General features: G+C 44.2%; 1 protein-coding gene across 2 annotated transcripts in view; it reads right to left on the bottom strand.

Annotated features, from left to right (window-relative positions):
- Cacna1d (calcium voltage-gated channel subunit alpha1 D) overlaps positions 1–17,683 on the bottom strand; it is a 357,002-nt gene that overhangs the window by 106,020 nt on the left and 233,299 nt on the right. The window lies entirely within an intron of this gene.

The raw sequence follows: 17,683 nt of genomic DNA, 5'->3' as shown, positions 1-17,683 counted from the left end.
GGCAGGACACACAGCTCTGAATACAGTCACGTGAGTACAGCAGCAGAGGCATACACGAGCACAGGAAAGAAGACAGTGTCTCCCTAAGCAGGACCGTGGGCATCAGAGCTGCAGAGACCACACCAACACACATGCATGGTTTATTAGGAAGAACATTCTCCTCAGCACAGCTGAGATTCAGGGAAGCCCAGGCCAGAATCACCATGGGCTATCACAGTGGGCCTCTGACTCTCCCTGCCTCTTCTGAACCTGGCCACCCACTTCAAAGGGAAGGGATCCAAGTGGGCCAAATTGAGGTCAAAGAGAGCACTCAGAGCAGTGGGCAGGGGCCTGGCAGACCTACCTCACAGCCCAGGTCTCCCTTCCCAGGCAAGAACTCCAGCACCAGGGAAACGCTAGTGTTTAACTTAACCCTTGTCTCAGGCCAGGATCTCTCCCACAATCTTCCCTGTAGGAGGTAAGAGGCAGTACACTTTGTTGCCCATTTATGGGAACACCTGCCCTGGAAAGGCTTTGGCAGATGCACAAACATCCCCAACTGTTGCTGTTTACTCTGCCTCCCATGCCTACAACCCTGTAACCCTGTATCTATGCAAGGACATAAAATCCCACACTTGCTCAGGCAAGTCTGAGAGTCAGGTGCACAATTGCCCAATTTTTACATACAAGGAACCATCTGCATTTCCAACTGTTAACTGTTATAGGAGCCAAGATATGTGAATTACGGGTCTGGGATGTACAATTAAAGCTGCTAGGAAAGCGGTTGAGGTTACAGGCAGAGAGCCTTGCACACACAGACCCCAGCACTCTGACAGCCACTACTGTCTTCCCACCACCTACAGTCCAGTGCAAAACCATCATGCCTCCCTTTCATGACCTCTCTAACTTCACTAGCAAAAAGGAAATGGCTGTTTTATCAAGCCAGCTCCCTGCTCTCTCTCCTCACACCCCTCCCTCAACTTCGGGCCCCTGAGGAGCTGAACAGGCACCTAACCACCCAGCAAAACTGGGACCTCTAGGTGCCTATCTCTGTGACCTCTGCCGAGGTGCCTCTCCCTGTGCATGAGGCAGGATCCTACTCACTGGTCCAGAGTCGCCTTACCTTTTAGACACTAGAACCCATCTAGGCCCCGACAGCTTCATTTCCACTTCACTGACTGAAAGGACAGAAGAGGCAAGGTCCTGATGCAGTACACAGATGGGGGTGGGGATGGTGGCTGAAGGATGTGCAGAACCCAATGCACTCCTTCTGGGGATGGCACCGTCTGGTCTCACAAAAAGAAGGGTTTAGAGGGCAGTGTCTTGGCACTCACAAAAACCACACAGAGAACGGACCAGAGTTTCTAGACCTGAGCTTCCCTAAGTGTGAGAAATGCACAACTCAGCTGGGTAAGTTCACTAAATAGTTCTGAACGCCAAACTAGTCATATTCAATCCAGAGTCGTATCCCCGAGCAACAAGGTGACTTGGTGTATGTGTGCCCACAGGAAGATGCCCTGGTTAATCTGCTGTCTTAAATACACTAAAGGGAACAAGCAGCCCTTCAATTCTGTCACCTACCTTTTCTGTGCTTCGAGTCTGGTCTCAATGCATTAATATAAATGATTACATGCTAACAGGGTTCGTACTTTGGACTCCTATCTGATCTGAGCTCTTTAAAAACTGACAAAAGATAGTACAGGAATTACCCTGTACAGCTTAAGATTTCAAACATGAAATCTTACTTTACTATCACATTTTACATGCTGGTTTACGTTAGAACTATAAAAACCTCTCTTGTGACTATTCCCCTTGTGGTGGGGTATAGTTCAGCAGATGTAAGTAAAACCCGCTATGACTGAAATGTCTCAGAATAACTCTGCCAATACCTGTTTTATGGTGCATTTACTTAAAATAATAGTAACTATTAAATTTTTTACATTTAAACCCTCCGACTTGATTTTGAAGGACCTAATACCAAGCAAACAGTGACAGTCATTGATTTAGACAGGAAAAGCTTAAGTCTCCTGCTGGCTACAGGAAAGGGTACGGGAACAAGCCAGGGAGCTGGGACTGTGTGATGAGCCCAGGTGCCCCTTGGCCCTCCTGTGCCACTTGGGACTCTGAGTCTGAAGACCTGGACTCTAGTCCTAGCCCTGAGATTTCTTTCCCAAGTTTCCATTTATTTCACCTGGAAAAACTATATACTGATACCTATTCCACTGTCTTACAACATTTAAGTTAAACATTCAACAAGATGATATTTAAAAGAAAGTATTTCACAAATGTGAAGTTCAAATGTCTAATATTTAGTTGGTCATATAAGACAAGTTTGAAAAGGAGCTGTCTTAAATACCAAAGGGAAGGAAGAAGTTGGGGAGAGCTCTAATAGGTTTGGAAGTGCCCCATCCCATGAGAACTGGCAGACACATGCATGGATGCATGGGCTCCCAGGGCTCAGAGTGGCTGTGATGAGCCAGCACACCCCCATTGCTCCTGTACTACTGTCTTATTCATTAGCAAACAGCCTCTTCCCATCACCATGACCTCCTGTTGCAGAAAGTCTCACCTTGAGTCTACTACATCTGGTATCAAGTTTAGTGGATGATGAAAAATTTATTCCATTTTGCATAGAATTTCATCATCTTTTAGGAAGCTCATTACTAAGAGGTTAAATAATAAATAATTGCAAAAGTTTTTAAATAAAGTTATTGGTAGAAATGATTAGATTTTTGCAAATAATTAGAAAATCCAAAATTGTTGCATGCTAAGAGCCTGTCTGGGTTCAGAATTTTGTGGTATAACCAAAAGAAAAAATAAAATGTTTGAGACAAAAACTCATATATAATATGCTGCCCTTGGGACTAGAGAGATGGCTCAGCGGTTAAGAGCACTGGCTGCTCTTGCAGAGGACCCAGGTTCGATTCCCAACACCTATATGGTAGCTAACAACCATCTGGAACTCCAGTTCCAGGGTATCTGCCACCCTCTTCTGACCTCTGTAGGCATTTCATGGCACAGGTGCACCAACCTACATGCAGGCAATGCATTCATACACATAAAAATAATAAATATATTTAAAAAATAATAGATTGCCCTTTGTAGACAAAGGAAGGGAATAGAAAAAGACATTTCTGTATGATGCATCTGAAAGAGCAGAAAGGAAGATGGGAGGAGGTGGCTCAGGGGGTAAAGTGTCTGCTGTGCAAGCATAAGGGCTCAAGTTTGGATGCCAGGCCTATGGAAAAAGCCAGGCATGGTAGTGCATGCCTGCAACCCCAGCACTGGGTGGCATAGATGGACAGATCCCAGAGGTTGGGGGGCGGTCTCACTGGCCAGCCGGCCTAGCCCAAATGGTAAGCTCCAAGTTCAGCAAGAGACCGTTTCAAAAAATTAGGTGGAAATTGACAGAGGGGAACACTGGCCTCTGGCCTCTGCATGTGTACACATAATGCACACCTGTGCACACAACACACACACACACATGCATATGCACACATATACACACTTTAGAAAGAAAAAAGAGAGAAGGAAATCAGGGTGGGGGTGAACGGGTAGAAATGAGGGACGGTGTGCTGTTCCTAAGTACATCTTTTGTACATTTTGACTTTTGGAACTAAACGTTCTTCAAAATAAAGATTTTTAAATTAAAACAGGAATAGAATGGAGTGAAAATACCCCCGAATTGAAAGTGAATTGAAGCACATTAATCTGATTGTATTTCAAATAAATACCACAACCATCCCAAGGACACTGAAAAAGTAATGTGAGTAGTTTAAAAACATGTGATTGTTGGGCTTGATCAAGGGGAAGAAATGAGGAAATTCCCTGGGTTCGCTCAAGTATATTTGCTGGATGTGTGTGTGTGCATGTGTGTGTGTGTGTGTGTGTGCCCTGCGTGCGCGTGTGTGTGTAGTGGGTATGGATGAGATGATTCTAAAATTATTTTAGAAGCATGGCAGGATTTAACAAATGAACAATGTTTTCATGTTGGAGTTTTCACAGTGGACTGGAGGAAGACTAGAAACAGCCCTCTGGGGAACAGACTGGAATTAGGGATACAGTTGTGAACTCAAGATTTCTAAACAGTTTGCTCTGAAGCCCAATGTCTGATTTGTAAAAGGTGCTGATTCCTAAGTACATGTTTCAATGTAAATGTGCAAATGTGTGCAGAAATGTATGTGTCTTAGTGCCATCTGTTGAAAGAATGTAGAGACAATCTTTCTAGCTTGTACAGTGCACCTGGTACCTACATCTAGGTTTCTAAGAACATTTCTCATTAAAAGGAACCAGAAGGTCAAATGTGGTGACACATGCTTCTAATACCAGCACTTGGGTCCTGGCCAAGTCTCAGGACTTAGGTCACTGAGACAGACTGCCATGTGTTTGTTCAAGGCAAGCTAGAGGTACACAGTAATTCCAGGCCTGGCTATAGTGTGAGACCTCAAAAAAATCAAGTCAACAAAAACTCTATCTGTTCTAATCAATTGCAAATTTATGCTGTTGCCAGGGTAGAGCTTACCAGTAAGCTCTTTGTGGGAATGAATCATGTTGTCTATTTCTTAGGTATTTCCAAATCTGTCTCCCCCAGGATGCCCACCTCAAACAGGCATGCAAGAAGATAGAGCAAACACACACACACATGCACGCACATGCAGACACACATACATACACACGTGTGTGTGTATATATGTGTGTATGTAGATCTACATAATCTTCTCAAGAGGCCAGAATACATCCCGACAGGACAAAAAGCCCATGACTGCTGGGATCATGTGTCCAATCCCCGAGATGTACCATCTGGAACATCTTCCACTGGCAGCCTGCCATTCTCCGTATGAACACAGGCCTCATGTGGTGGATATTCCATGGCTGGGTGGTTAGAAAGTCATCCATTTTATCTCCTCTTTAAGGAGCCATCGCTCAGCAAGAAACCTCCCTCTGCCAAGGCAGCTGCTTCAGGGTTTGGTCAGAGTGTTCCTCTCTCCCTCCAGGAGACCACTATACACCTAGCTTCATCTCAGTGGTCTCCTGATCAGAATGCTACTTGGCTTTTTTGGCACACCCCCACCCCAAGAATCAAAGGTCTTTTTCCAGCTGCTGTTCTATTTACCCAGCTTATAAATGTGCACCTTGCACTTTGACTATGCATCTCCATCCTCAGCCTTCTGAGCCTCTGCAGAATTCCATGCATCAGAGCAGCCTTCTCTCTTTTTGAATTCCACTTAAAGTTCCACATTTTGGGTGAGCAATCTCTAGCTCCCAACTCCAAACAGGTTCACCAGAGTGTTTTTTCATTGAGCAGCAAGACCTAGATACATTCACGGCCCCTCCCACAGACAGAGTCCCCCAAGTTGCCTCCTTAGCACAGAGGTGGTCAGAGCCTCCATCATCCTCACTGATGCATGTCTGCTGTGACTGAAGGCTGGTGATCCTTCACTGTGTGGACATGGAGGCTCTGTGGGCCAAACATACACGTCCATATAGATGCTGAGTCCCTCCTCCTCAGTACTTCAACATGGGCACATAGGATACAAAGGCAGGGGGCAGGTGCATGGAAGGATGAGACTCCAAACAGGTTAGAGGGATGGGAATATAGCTTAGTGGTGGCACTTGCCTAGGATGCCCAGCTCCTGGGTTTAATCCCCAGCACCACAAAAAAAGAAAAGAAAAAAAGAAAAAAAAAAACCTTTGGATTTAGTCTAGGAAGAGCCTTAAATTCTTTTTTGTAAAAAGTACTTTATTATTTTTATTTTATGTGTATGAGTGTGTTGCCTGCATGTATGTGAGTGCACCCATGTTGTGCAATGCTGCAGAGGTCAGAAGAGGGCTTCAGATATGTCTGGAACTGGAGTTAAGCACGGTTCATAGCTGCCATGTGGGTGTTGGGAATCGAACCCGGTCCTCTGCAAGAGTAGTCAGTGCTCTTAACAGCTAAGCCACCTTTCCAGCCTCAAGAGCCTTACATTTTAAACCAAGAGACTTAGTTAGGTTGCTTCTTTTTCGTGTAGCTCAGGCTGGCCTTGAATGTGTGAGTGCTGGGATTACAGGAACGCACCCCCCCCCCCAGTTCTGGGTTGCTTCCTCAAGGACAATGGAAGCTGCAGAAATCTGAGTGTCTATCAGTTTGGTTCTGTTTGTTTTTGAGACAGGGTCTCTTCCTATAGCTACAGATGGCCTGGAACTCACTATGTAGACCAGGATGACCTCGATCTCACAGAGATCTGCCTACTTCTACCTCCCAAGTATTGGGATGAAAGGCATGTACCACTGTGCCCCTTCTCAGCTTGGTTTTATAGGTAACATGGGTGATAGGGCAAAGTAGAGAGAAAAGGACAGTGAAGAGATCAGGGAGCATTCTGTAAATACAGGGGATAGGCTAGGGTTAGCACTAATTAAAAATGACAAAAATGGCATTTTTCAAGGCCTCAACTTTCTTACACTACAATTTGGAGACATCCCCATGAGACTTGTCACTGCTGATCCAGCCATCCCCATCCTGAGGCCACTGTAACTTCCACCTTTTTTATGCCAATACCCTAGGTCTGGCACACCAGTGTGATTGTTTAGCTACTGTGTACTCTTTTTCCAGATGATGCTCCCCACCTGCCATGCAAACCTTCGTTGCCTAGTGTTCAGGAAGGAATGGTAGGGTGGGCTGGACGGAGAGAGCTGGAATTCCATCTCTGAGAAGCCACAGCAAAGAGGAGGCAGACATACCAGGGCCCTGGAGGCCAATGGAGTTTGAGAACAACTGATTTCAGCACAATGTGTGAAAGGTGTTTCTAATAGTTCAGGTTCTCCAGAGATGAAACAGGTTGTCTTTGGGAAGCAGCAACTTCTCAGAAGGGGCACAGACAAGGCTGGTGCTGGAGATGGACTAACACCAATACAGCTCTGTGATAAGTTCCACAGACACCCACTCTGCCAACCCTGGCTAGCACCCCAACATACTGCCCTGAACTACAGATCTCCTCTCCCTGGCCTCACCTATGGCCAGTAAGGGAAAGCAGGAGGGCTGCCTGCTATGAACTGCTCCCCTCCTCCTTTTCCCTCCTTTCCCAGGGCAGCAGTCTGGCTCCCTCCTAGACCTGGCAGACGGAATGACTGGTGGCATCAACACTCAAGAAGATGAAGGGCTGAGTGAGTTCAGAAGAAATGGCTGCTCTCTGCCTGCAGTGCAGTGTGCTCTCCACCCCATTCCCATGGTACGTACGGTTCCCTGACAAGCGCAGATCACAACAGCGGCTCCGCAGACTCACAGCCTGTACTACTGGAGGAAGCAACCCAGGTTCCTGCAGGAGAGGGAGTTCATGCCATGTTCTCTCTCTAGTGACAGCAGAGGAAAATTAACCTCTCATTTTCTGCTGTATTTAGAGTCTTTAACACGTCTTTGTATTCGCTGCCCCATGTGCTAGTAACATCTCAGTGTGGCGCAGGCAGGGCACTGGTGTTCATGTCCATCCCACAAAGGCCAGCACTGAGGCTCAACAAGGTAATGTCACCTGCCTGGTCCACAGTGCATCTGGGCTACCAATTAGGCTTTGAATCAAGCATCCTTTCCATGGGCCTGCTGGCCCAGGGGAGGAGGTACCAAGTGGGTACTCACTGGGGCCGGGAGCAAGGCCAAAAACACTCCTTTCCTCTCTACACATTCTAGTTTTCTTCCAGATTTCCAACTCAGGAAGAGAGATAAGAAATAGCATACTCCCTGCTCACCTCCCTACAGCTGTCTCTCCTCAGGAGGCACCACTTCAGAGGAACCCTTGTCTCTCACCTAGGTGCCCCAGTCAAGCTTCTGAGCCTGAGCACATACCCTGCACTCTGCAGAGAATGCTCCCCCGAACCCTGACAAACCTAGGATTTACACATCCTGACATGGTGAACTTTGGAACCCCTTTGACCAGCCAGCAGTCCTGGGGAAGGAACACTTAGCCTGGACACACACAAATACAAGAGCAGACCAAATGTGACTGCCCCAAATGTGAAAGGATGGCATGTGATTATCTATGGAAGTTTCACTCCTCAAATGCACTCTAAAATAAATGGGCCACTGAGAAGCATCTCAATTTAGAGACGGAGTTATTGCTATTATTGCTTTTTGTTTTTAAAAAGACTCATAAATAACATGCAAGCAAACTAAACCTCTTTATAGCCACACATATAACTCACCAACCCCAAGATAAGTAAAACCAACAGAATACTAGGATTCATGAGATTGGAGAGATGGTGCAGTGGTTAAGAGCACTGACTGCTCTTGCAGAGGACCCTGGTTCAATTCCCAGCACCCACATGATGGCTAACAACTGTCTATAACTCCAGTTCCAGGAGATCTGATACCCTCTTCTGACCTCAGTGGGCATTGCATAACACATGTGCACTTACACAAATGCAGGTAATACACCCATACATATAAAATAAAAATAATAAAATATAAAAAAAAGAATACCAGGATTCAGATTTCTAGTAAAATAAACAACCCAGAAATCCATCGAAAGCCATTGCAGCATTTATAAAGGCAAAAAGAAGGGGGGTAGTTGAAGGTGTTTCTCCCCCAGTGGAAACTAACCTTCCTTAGACTTGAATTAAATCCCCTACACAGACATAAAGGAAAAGCAACAGAAAGAAAACATGTGGCTAGGAGTGGTATAACATACCTGCAGTCCCAGCACTTGGGAAGCGGAAGCAGGAAGATCAGGAGTTAGCAAGTTCAAGGCCAGCCTGGGCCACATGAGAGCCTCTCTCAAAAAAGGAGGAAAGAAGGAAGGGAGGGAGTAAGGAAGGGAGGGAGGAAAGGAGGAGGGGCAGAGAGTGAGAGAGCAAGAGAGCGAGAGACAGCGAGAGGGAAGGGAAAAAGGGAAAATCGAGAGAAAGACCAGTTAAGATATTCAAAGAACACTCTTATATTTGCGACTAGCTTTTTTTAGAGTACACAAAGTTCAGGTTTTATTCACGAAAACCATTTTGTAAAAAGTCAGCAGGAATATGTGATGTTGATAGCACAAAGCAATTTAATCAGTCATACTGGTTCAGTTCAAAGTTCATCAAAACCACTGTCTTGTTCCAGTTTCCCCTCAGTCATGAGAAGCCAGTGAACTGCCCAAGGATGCTTTTTGTACGTCCGGTGGGTAGGCTAACCCGATGGGGGCTCAGGTCCCTGCATTCTTCAGAGGATCTCCTCTGCAGCCCCTGTGGCTGAACAGGCAGAACGCTAACTGTGACAGACCACTTCAGTGGCCACGATGCATTGGGAACTCTGTAGGCCGAAGAGACTACAGAAAATGGAATGTTCTGCTTACATGCTAATGATGTGGAGGAAGAGGTTCAATAATCGTATCTGTAATTGGTAAATCACATATAGCTATCCTTTGGGAAACAAACCCCACAGTGAATCCTTTCATAAAGGGTTTCCATGCCTCCCTCCCATTCACTAGTTTTCCTGTAGTATTTGGTTTGAGATTGTCTTAAAATGATCTCTTCACAACCTTGACGTCTTCACGGACTTAGTCCGTGAAGACGTTTTAAATAGAAAATGGTTTCCATCTTTCATGAGGATGAACCTGAATTTTCAAAGTACATGTCTCCTGGCTTTTTAATGAGGTTACATTATCTGCTATACAGAGAACCTGAGAATCAGCAGCTACGCCATCCTGAAACCAGACCTCAGGAATGCTTTCCCTGCAATGCTCTCCCTCCACAGTGTATTGGGGGAAGGAGGCACCAGCTGTCTGGCCTTGTCTTTACCTCATCCCTAACCTCTATCTGTGTGAAATCGTCTCCACTCATGCTAAAATCACTCATTTCTCCCAAGCCACAGTGCCCCTCTCTGATCACCCAGCTACTTTTCTGAGATTGTGCACTGGGCTGGGGCAGATGTAAGGATAGTCTCTGGCATCCTGAGAACCCCTTGGGTTAGACTGCTGCATCTGTAGAATTTTCTTCACAGCTGTGCAATTGGTCAGTTAAAATTTTCTTTCACACATCAGACTGTAAGCTCTGCAGGGCTGTGGCTGCCTTATTCCTGTATTCTGGTTTCTTGGCACAAACTCTGCCCACTTAATAAGAATCAGAAAAATAAATGAAATATGTATTTATTGAAACATCATTTTTTTGATGGCAATGGTATCATGGATGTGGATACTGGGGCTTTATGCTGGATGATCTGGTCACAAGTATCCACATAACTATACCCCACAAATATCATTAAATTTTTTTTTGTTAAAGCAGGAGTCCTATTTAAGTCTAAATACACAGACACAGTAATAAAGTATCTCAGCCATCTTAGAATGGAACACAGGCTCCTTTTGCTATATCTCCTTGTTTGAAGACAGCGGAACTTCTCTTTTTTAAAAGGGTTAGTTTCCATAGCTACCTAAGACATCCCAGTTCTGACAAAAAAACATTTCTCCAACTGATGAGAATCTATGCAGGTCACATGCTAAAAGTTACAGAATTCTTATTTCCATCTTTTCAACAAGTGTGTTTTAAGAGGTATTCTTAAAACTCTTTAAAAACACAAGCTTCCAGATGACATGACTTTCTCTGAATGAAACAGAACTCAGCCAAATGAGCCAAACCAGTATCACTATGTATCTTTATGATATCCTTCAAATATTTCTACCTGAGGAATGAGTCGTTTACAAAATATACTTCACCAGACTTCTTGGTTCCAGTTTTTAATGAAAAGTATGGTAAGGGAATATCTGAAGTCTGACTCGGGAGGGTGGCAGGACCATGGAAAATAAAAGTGTTTAAAGGTCCCAGCAGCCCCAGAGCATATCCTTCATATCTTATGAATCAAAAGAGTATATTGTGTCTGCCTGCCATGGACTGATGAGCTGTTCAGGAGGGTTGCCTGGGGTGGAGTTCCAATTGTAGATGAGTAACAAAAACCCAAGGAGGAGGCTAGAATTGAGCCTATTTGTCAGGATATCCCTGTGATGGTTTGAATGAGAACACCTCCCGCAGGCTCCAAGTATATGAACATTTTGTCCCCAGTTGGTGGTGATGTTCTGGAAGGTCTTAGAAGGTGTGGCCATGGTGGAGGAAGCACATCACTGGGGTCAGGCTTAGAGAGTTCTTAAGCCTTGCTGGATTTCCAATCAAGGTCTGTTTCCTGGGCCTGCTTGAGGATGTGAGCTTAGCTTCTGCTCCTACTCCAGCTACCTCTGCCACCATGTCCCCCATGATGGACTCTTGCCCCTTTGGAACCATAAGCTAAATAAATTCTTCCTTTTAAAAGTTCCCTTTGTCATGGTGCTTTACCACAGCAATAGAAAAGTAACTAAGACAGTTCCCAAAGCAATATCTAGGAACATCAACCCAAATCCCACCCTCTGCCACAAACACTAAGGCGGGACAACCCCCTTCAAGAGGAAGGAGGAGTCCCCAGTAGTTGTAAGAGAACACAAGCAAGAGGTCCACATCACAGGGGAGGCTCGGGGACTCAGCAAGATGTACCCTCCAGTTAACAGGCCCCACAAAACCTCATGAGCCATAAGGAGACTTGTTCACAAGCAGATTTACGAGGAGGGAAAAGGCCCAAGTTCTCTGAAGCCTCATATCCTACTGTTCACTCTGCTTTGGGTAATTAGACTTGGGGAGAGCAGCAAGCTGACAGCATGAAGAACCGAACCACTCAGGAGGCACCAGCTGAGCCTCGGGGTAGGCAGACTCCCACAGGAGCTTCCCTTGCCAGACACAGAAAGATCTGACCAACAGGGAAGCAGCTTGAGCTCGGGAGACAGGCAGGTCTCAGTTTAATTAGTAGCTTCCCCATTTACCGGCTGTGTAACTTTGAGAAAATTGAGATGCCTCTCCAAGCTTTGATTTCCTCATCTGTAAAACAGAGGCAAAGCCTACTTACCATACCTGAGCAGCGCAGAGAGTTGAAAACTAAACGAGGCACGCGGCCCAGTTCCTGGATATCGTATCAACAATCACGATCAACGGTTCTACCACAGTTCTCATACCATTCTACCACTGACCCAGCCTCACAGATCTCTCTTCCTCACCACTGGCCACAACTGCTTTCCAGGTCTGGACCTTCATTTGCAGCTTCACCTCTGTCCCCTCCCCCGGGGCTCCTCAGCCCATCCTAGCTGGATAGTCCAGGTGCAACTGTGGAACTATCAAACACTGAACAGTGCCCACAGCTGAAAAGAGAGACCCTGCTCCTTCAGTGGACAGCCCAAACCACACATCCACTCTCCTGCCCCCACTGGTAGCCATCTTGGAGTTCCCTGGATGCCTGACCACCAACACACACTAACTCCAGCTCTGACAGGCCAGAAGCATCAGCCCCTGCTTTCTTCTACTTGAAGAGTCAGAATGCACTTTCATTTCTTTACCATCTGCACAAACCCTGTCCACATTTCAATACTCAATCAGAGCCTGGCTTCCTCAGGGGAGCCCTCTCTGGTCTGTCAACTCTCCATCATGCCTCTAGGCACAAAACAGATGCTAAAACCCAGTCAAAGAGGAAGAAGGTATGGCTGGAATTCCCCAGCATGTCTCTGAGGGTCTGTTCATAAGTAATAGCCAATGAGTCAGGACGAGGGAATCTCTGAGGAGAACACCCCTCTGGACAAGTAGGGTACCACCACTCACAGCATTAGAATCCTTAAGATACAGCCAAAGCCTTCAATACTGGAAGGCCAGAACGCCCCAAATTCTCCTAAGATGCCAGTAGACAACTTGAACCAAGTCTACTTCATTTATTAAAAAAAATACTTTTTATGTGTATGAGTGCTTTGCCTGCATTAAGTGCACCTGTGCACACAATGCCTGTGGAGGCCAGAAGAGGGCAGAAAATCCCCTGGAACTGACATTACTGATGGTCATTAGCCACGTTGGGGGGAGGCACTGAATCCAGGTTCTATGCAAGTGTAACCAGTGCTCTGAACGGCTGAGCCATCTCCCCAGCCACCCCTCAATCAAGGTTTATTTTAAAGGGGACTATTAAGGGAATGTTGGGCTTGAGAGTGCATTGTTTTATCCTTGAGTTCAAACCAATGAGGGACTTGAAGAAATCATACTAGAAGATGTGGGGCCCTCTCTAGACTGAAATACTAGCAAGGGAAAGTTCAGACCTCAAACAAAACGGGCTTTTCCTCCTCTCAGGAGCAGCCTTTTGGGCAGCGCAGCCAGACTTAATTGTGGATGCTCTCACACTTGGATAGGTTTGTCAGACTTTGAAGTCTCTTTCCCTTCATCTGTCGGTCATTTTGGAGGCAGCCCAGTTTCAGGGACAAGAAAGCTTTGGCTTGGCGAGGTAAATTGTGTTGACCCAAGTCACATCCCTAGGAAGTGAGATCAGGAGTAGAACCAGGACTGCTGACCTCTGATGTCCTGCCCTCCCCACTATTTGGTGAATCTGGTGATACCAAAGGAGCCACTGCAGCCCAGGCCAGCGCACAGATGACAGGTTCATACACTCTGTACCCAGCAGGTCGGGGCGGGTGATGGTGGTGGAGATTTCAGCACCCCAGGCCCTGTGTGCCGAGATGGCAGCTTCCCAACTTCCCACACCCTCGGCTGGGTGAGGCCAGACCACAGCTGCTGGATGGTGCCAGTGTGAAGGAAGTGCTTGGTCAGCAGCACAGCTGAGGTCCCCCACCCACCACAGAGCTTCCCCAGAGCCACTGCGGCTTGCAGCTGCCCTTGCACTCTAGGCCCCATCTACTGTCTTCTGGTGTTCCTCTTATCACAGACTCAGCCTTCCCTTCGACTCTCCAGAGTCCCCTGAGATGCTGCCCCAGAAAGAAATGGCTCTCCAGAACTTGCAACCTGTTTCTAGCAGACCCAGAATCCTCCTTGCTTCTTGCTATTCAGTCCTTTTGAATCCTTACCTACCTCAGGGCTCTAAGCTGCCCTGGTCCTCTTTATCTCTAGACCCCCAAATTCAAATCAGCAAAACCCACCCATGTCTCAGCCATCACTGTCTTTCATTGCTTGATATTATCAAAAAATACAGTTAGATATTGTCTGATTTGGGGGTTAAGTTTGTTATTTCTAGTGTTTCATCCTTATCAGATACAAAGTTTCCTTTAATTCTATTTTAAAATTTTAAAATAAATGTTATTGGGGCTGGAGAGATGGCTCAGCGGTTAAGAACACTGGTTGTTCTTGCAGAAGACCCGGGTTCAAATCCCAGCGCCCACATGGCAGCTAACAACTGTCCGTAACTCCAGTCCCAGGAAATCCAACAGCCTCTTCTGACCTCCGTAGGCACTGCACAACACGGATGCAGTTACCTACATGTAGGCAATATACACATACACATAAAATAAAAAAATAAAATTGAAAAAAGAATAGACATTATCAAGCTGTTACACATCACAAACAACAAAATGTGCACAATTAAGTGTACCACTGGACTAACACTGATATCCATGTAAAGAACACTGCAACCAAGAGATTTTTATAGAACTCTCTCCCCAAAGTCACCTATTCTCCTTCCAGTCAACCCCATTTCCCACCCCAGAAAGCCAAAGATCTGATTTCGATCACTGTGAATTAATTTCCTCTATTCCAGAACTTCATATAAATATTCTTTTTTGTGACTGGCTTCCTGTTTTTGAGCATCATTGATGACGTCTTAGACTTTACTCCTTTTCATGGCTGACTAAAATGCCAATGAGTGAAGAGGCCTCAGTTTATCTGTTTATCTGATGGACCTAGACTTCTCCAGTTTGGAACTGCTGTGAATAAGGTTTGTGCATGTGGACATAACAATAGTTTTGTGGGCACAGCTTTACATTTTGGGTAAAGATCTAGAAATAGAACTGCTGGAGCATTAAAGTTTATGTTTAACTTTGTAACATCTTGTAATAGTTTCTGAAATCTTCAAAAGTGGTGTTTTTTCTTTGTGTTTCTGGGAGAAACAAGAGCATCAGTCGCTTGATACCCATCACTCAGATTGTCCATCTTTTACCTCCCTCGTCTCTATGTGTTGTGCTTCCTTGTTGCTGTCCAACTTGCTCTTCCCCAACGACTAGTGGTGTCTTTACACACTTACTGCTGTGTGTATGTACTCTCCTGTGCCATATCTGTTTAACTCTTCAGCCAATTTCCAACTGAGTTGCTCTTACCTAAGATATCTCCATGTATGTCAGATACAGCCCTCAGTCAGACATATTTACTACATCTTTTCCTGGTATAAGATTCCCTTTCAGTTTCTAATTTCTGAAGAGAAAAATTTATTTATAAAACTCCTTATTTTTGGCATTTTTTGAGACAGGGTCTCATTATGTAGCCCTGGCTGTCCTGAAACTAGCTATAAAGTTAGACCATGCTGGCCTTAAACTCACAGAGATCTCCCTGCCTCTGCCTTCCAAGTGTTGGTACTAAAGGCATGTCCCACTATATTCACCTTATTTGGGATTTTCAGTTAAATCTAAGATCCATTTTAATGTTGTATTTGAAGGTCAAGGTTCCCTTTCTTCACAAATATCCAGTTTTTCTACCATCATTGTACTGAGTAGATTATACTTTCTCCACCAATTGATTTGTCATCTTTATCAAAAAGCAATGGATCATATTGGTATTTTTTGGATTCTCTGCTGAGTTTAATTGTTCTATGTATTTATCTTGGTTTTTTTTTTTTTTTTTTTTTTCTTTTTTGGACAGGGTCTCCCTGTACCCCCAGCTTTCCTGAAATTCACTATGTATACCAGGCTGGCCTTGAACTCACAGAGATCCGCCTGCCTCTGCCTCCTGAGTGCTGGGGTCTTTTTGAGACAGGGTCTCCCTGTAGCCCCAGCTGTCCTGGAACTCACTATGTAGACCAGGCTGGCCTTGAACTCACAGAGATCCGCCTGCTTCTGCCTCCCAAGTGCTGAGATTTAAAGGCGTGCACCACCACTCCCAGCTCTATGTATTTATCTTTATGCCAAACAACATTGTATTTGCCATAATTTTATTGTAAGTTTTGAAATCAGGTCATGTGACTCATCAATTTTTTTGTCTTTTAATCAAGATCAACATAGTCATTAAGGATCCTTTGCAATTAAACTTGAGTTTTACAATTAGGTTGCCAATTTCTTAGAAATGACTATTAAGACTATCAGCACTGGAAGCATAAGCTTTAAGAAATGATGAGTATAACAATATTGAGCCTTCGTATCTATGACCACAGTATATCTTTGTTCAGTTAGATCTTTAATTTTCCTAATCAGTGTTTTGTAGTTTCCTCTACAGACATCTCCCATATCTGCTCTTATATTTATTCCTAAGTATTATAATATGTATACAGTTTATACTTAAGAATAAAATTAACTTTTGTATGTTGACTCTGTATTCTGTGACTTTGCAATATGCCATCATTAATTTCCACTAGGTTTTGGGTTATTCATTATGATTTGCCATGTCAACAATCATGTCTACAAATAGAAGTAGATTTTTCTTTCCTTCCAATCTTTCTATCTTGTTTCTATCTCTTTTTTTCTTGCCTTAAAGCACCGGTCAGTCCTTTCAGTTCAGTGCTGAATGAGAGTTGACAGGCACATGCCACACCTTGTTCCTAGTCTTATGAAGAAATTTGCTTTTAATACTAAAGAGTGTCAGCTAGATTTCTGTAGACAATGACATCCAGGTTGCAAATGTTCTTGCATAGACCTATACTGACATTCTAATGAATGGTTCTAGACTCCTGTTGATTTTTTTTCATTTTACAGAGATGACATGAACTTTCTTTTCCCTTGTTGATCTAGTAAAGTACATTGCTTGATTTTTTTTTCCAAGAGTGAACAAACCTTGTATTCCTTCATTTCACTTAGTACTGAGCTCCAATATGCAGATGGAACCCTGTTTGCTAATATGTGAGGGTATTTGTATCCATATTGATGAAGGCTACTGTTCTTTCGTCATGCCTTTGGAAGTTTTAGTTCTGAGACCATTCTGACATTTTGAGTTGGGCAATAGTCTCTCTTCTATTTATTATCTCAAAGACTTTTTCTAGGACATAATTTCTTCCTAAATTGAAAGAATTTAATCTAGGCCTTTCATGTTCTTTGGAAAGTTTTTGACTATTGAATTCCATTTAAAAAGAAAACACAGGACTCATCAGATATGTAACTTCTTAGTAATCTGTTTTTCAAAGAATTTGTCCAGCTTTTCCTAAGTTACTGAATATATTTTCACAAAATTGCTCACCCTGTTCTCTGATTATTATTTTAATGTCTGTAATTTCAGTGGCGATATCTCCTCTTCTGTTTTAAAGTTAGTGTTTAGTTGGGTTTACCCATTTTTCAAGCTTTTCCTGGAGCCCACTTTCACCCATCTCTATGCCCTCAGGGTTACTGCTGTAATTTCAACATACTGCAGTCTGTTGGTTCCTTCCTTTCTACACAGAAGGTATAAATGTAGATCCCAGAATTTAAACCTTACTGATGCAGCTACAAATTACTCCCAAAACACCGCTTCATGTGGATTTAGTATTTAAAACATTTTCCAATTTTTCTGGTAATTTGAGTTGTAAGTTAAAGATCTATAAACGTCCTAATATTTGAGAGGTTTTAAAGTCAGGTTGCCATTGATTTCTATTTTAAATATATAAAAATTAGAAAAGGCATACTTTGTTGTTGTTTGAGTGTCCTGGGGATATGAACTTAGACTGTCAGCTTGGCAACAAGCTCCCTTACCTGCTGAGCCATCTTGCAGGCCCTAGAAAAGCATACTTTGTATGATTCAACATTTTAAGATT

The sequence above is a fragment of the Nannospalax galili genome, unplaced genomic scaffold (genome assembly GCF_000622305.1).
Source record: "Nannospalax galili isolate Female #2095 unplaced genomic scaffold, S.galili_v1.0 scaffold485, whole genome shotgun sequence".
Lineage (NCBI taxonomy): Eukaryota > Metazoa > Chordata > Mammalia > Rodentia > Spalacidae > Nannospalax > Nannospalax galili.
This window is presented reverse-complemented; position numbering and strand designations above follow the sequence as displayed.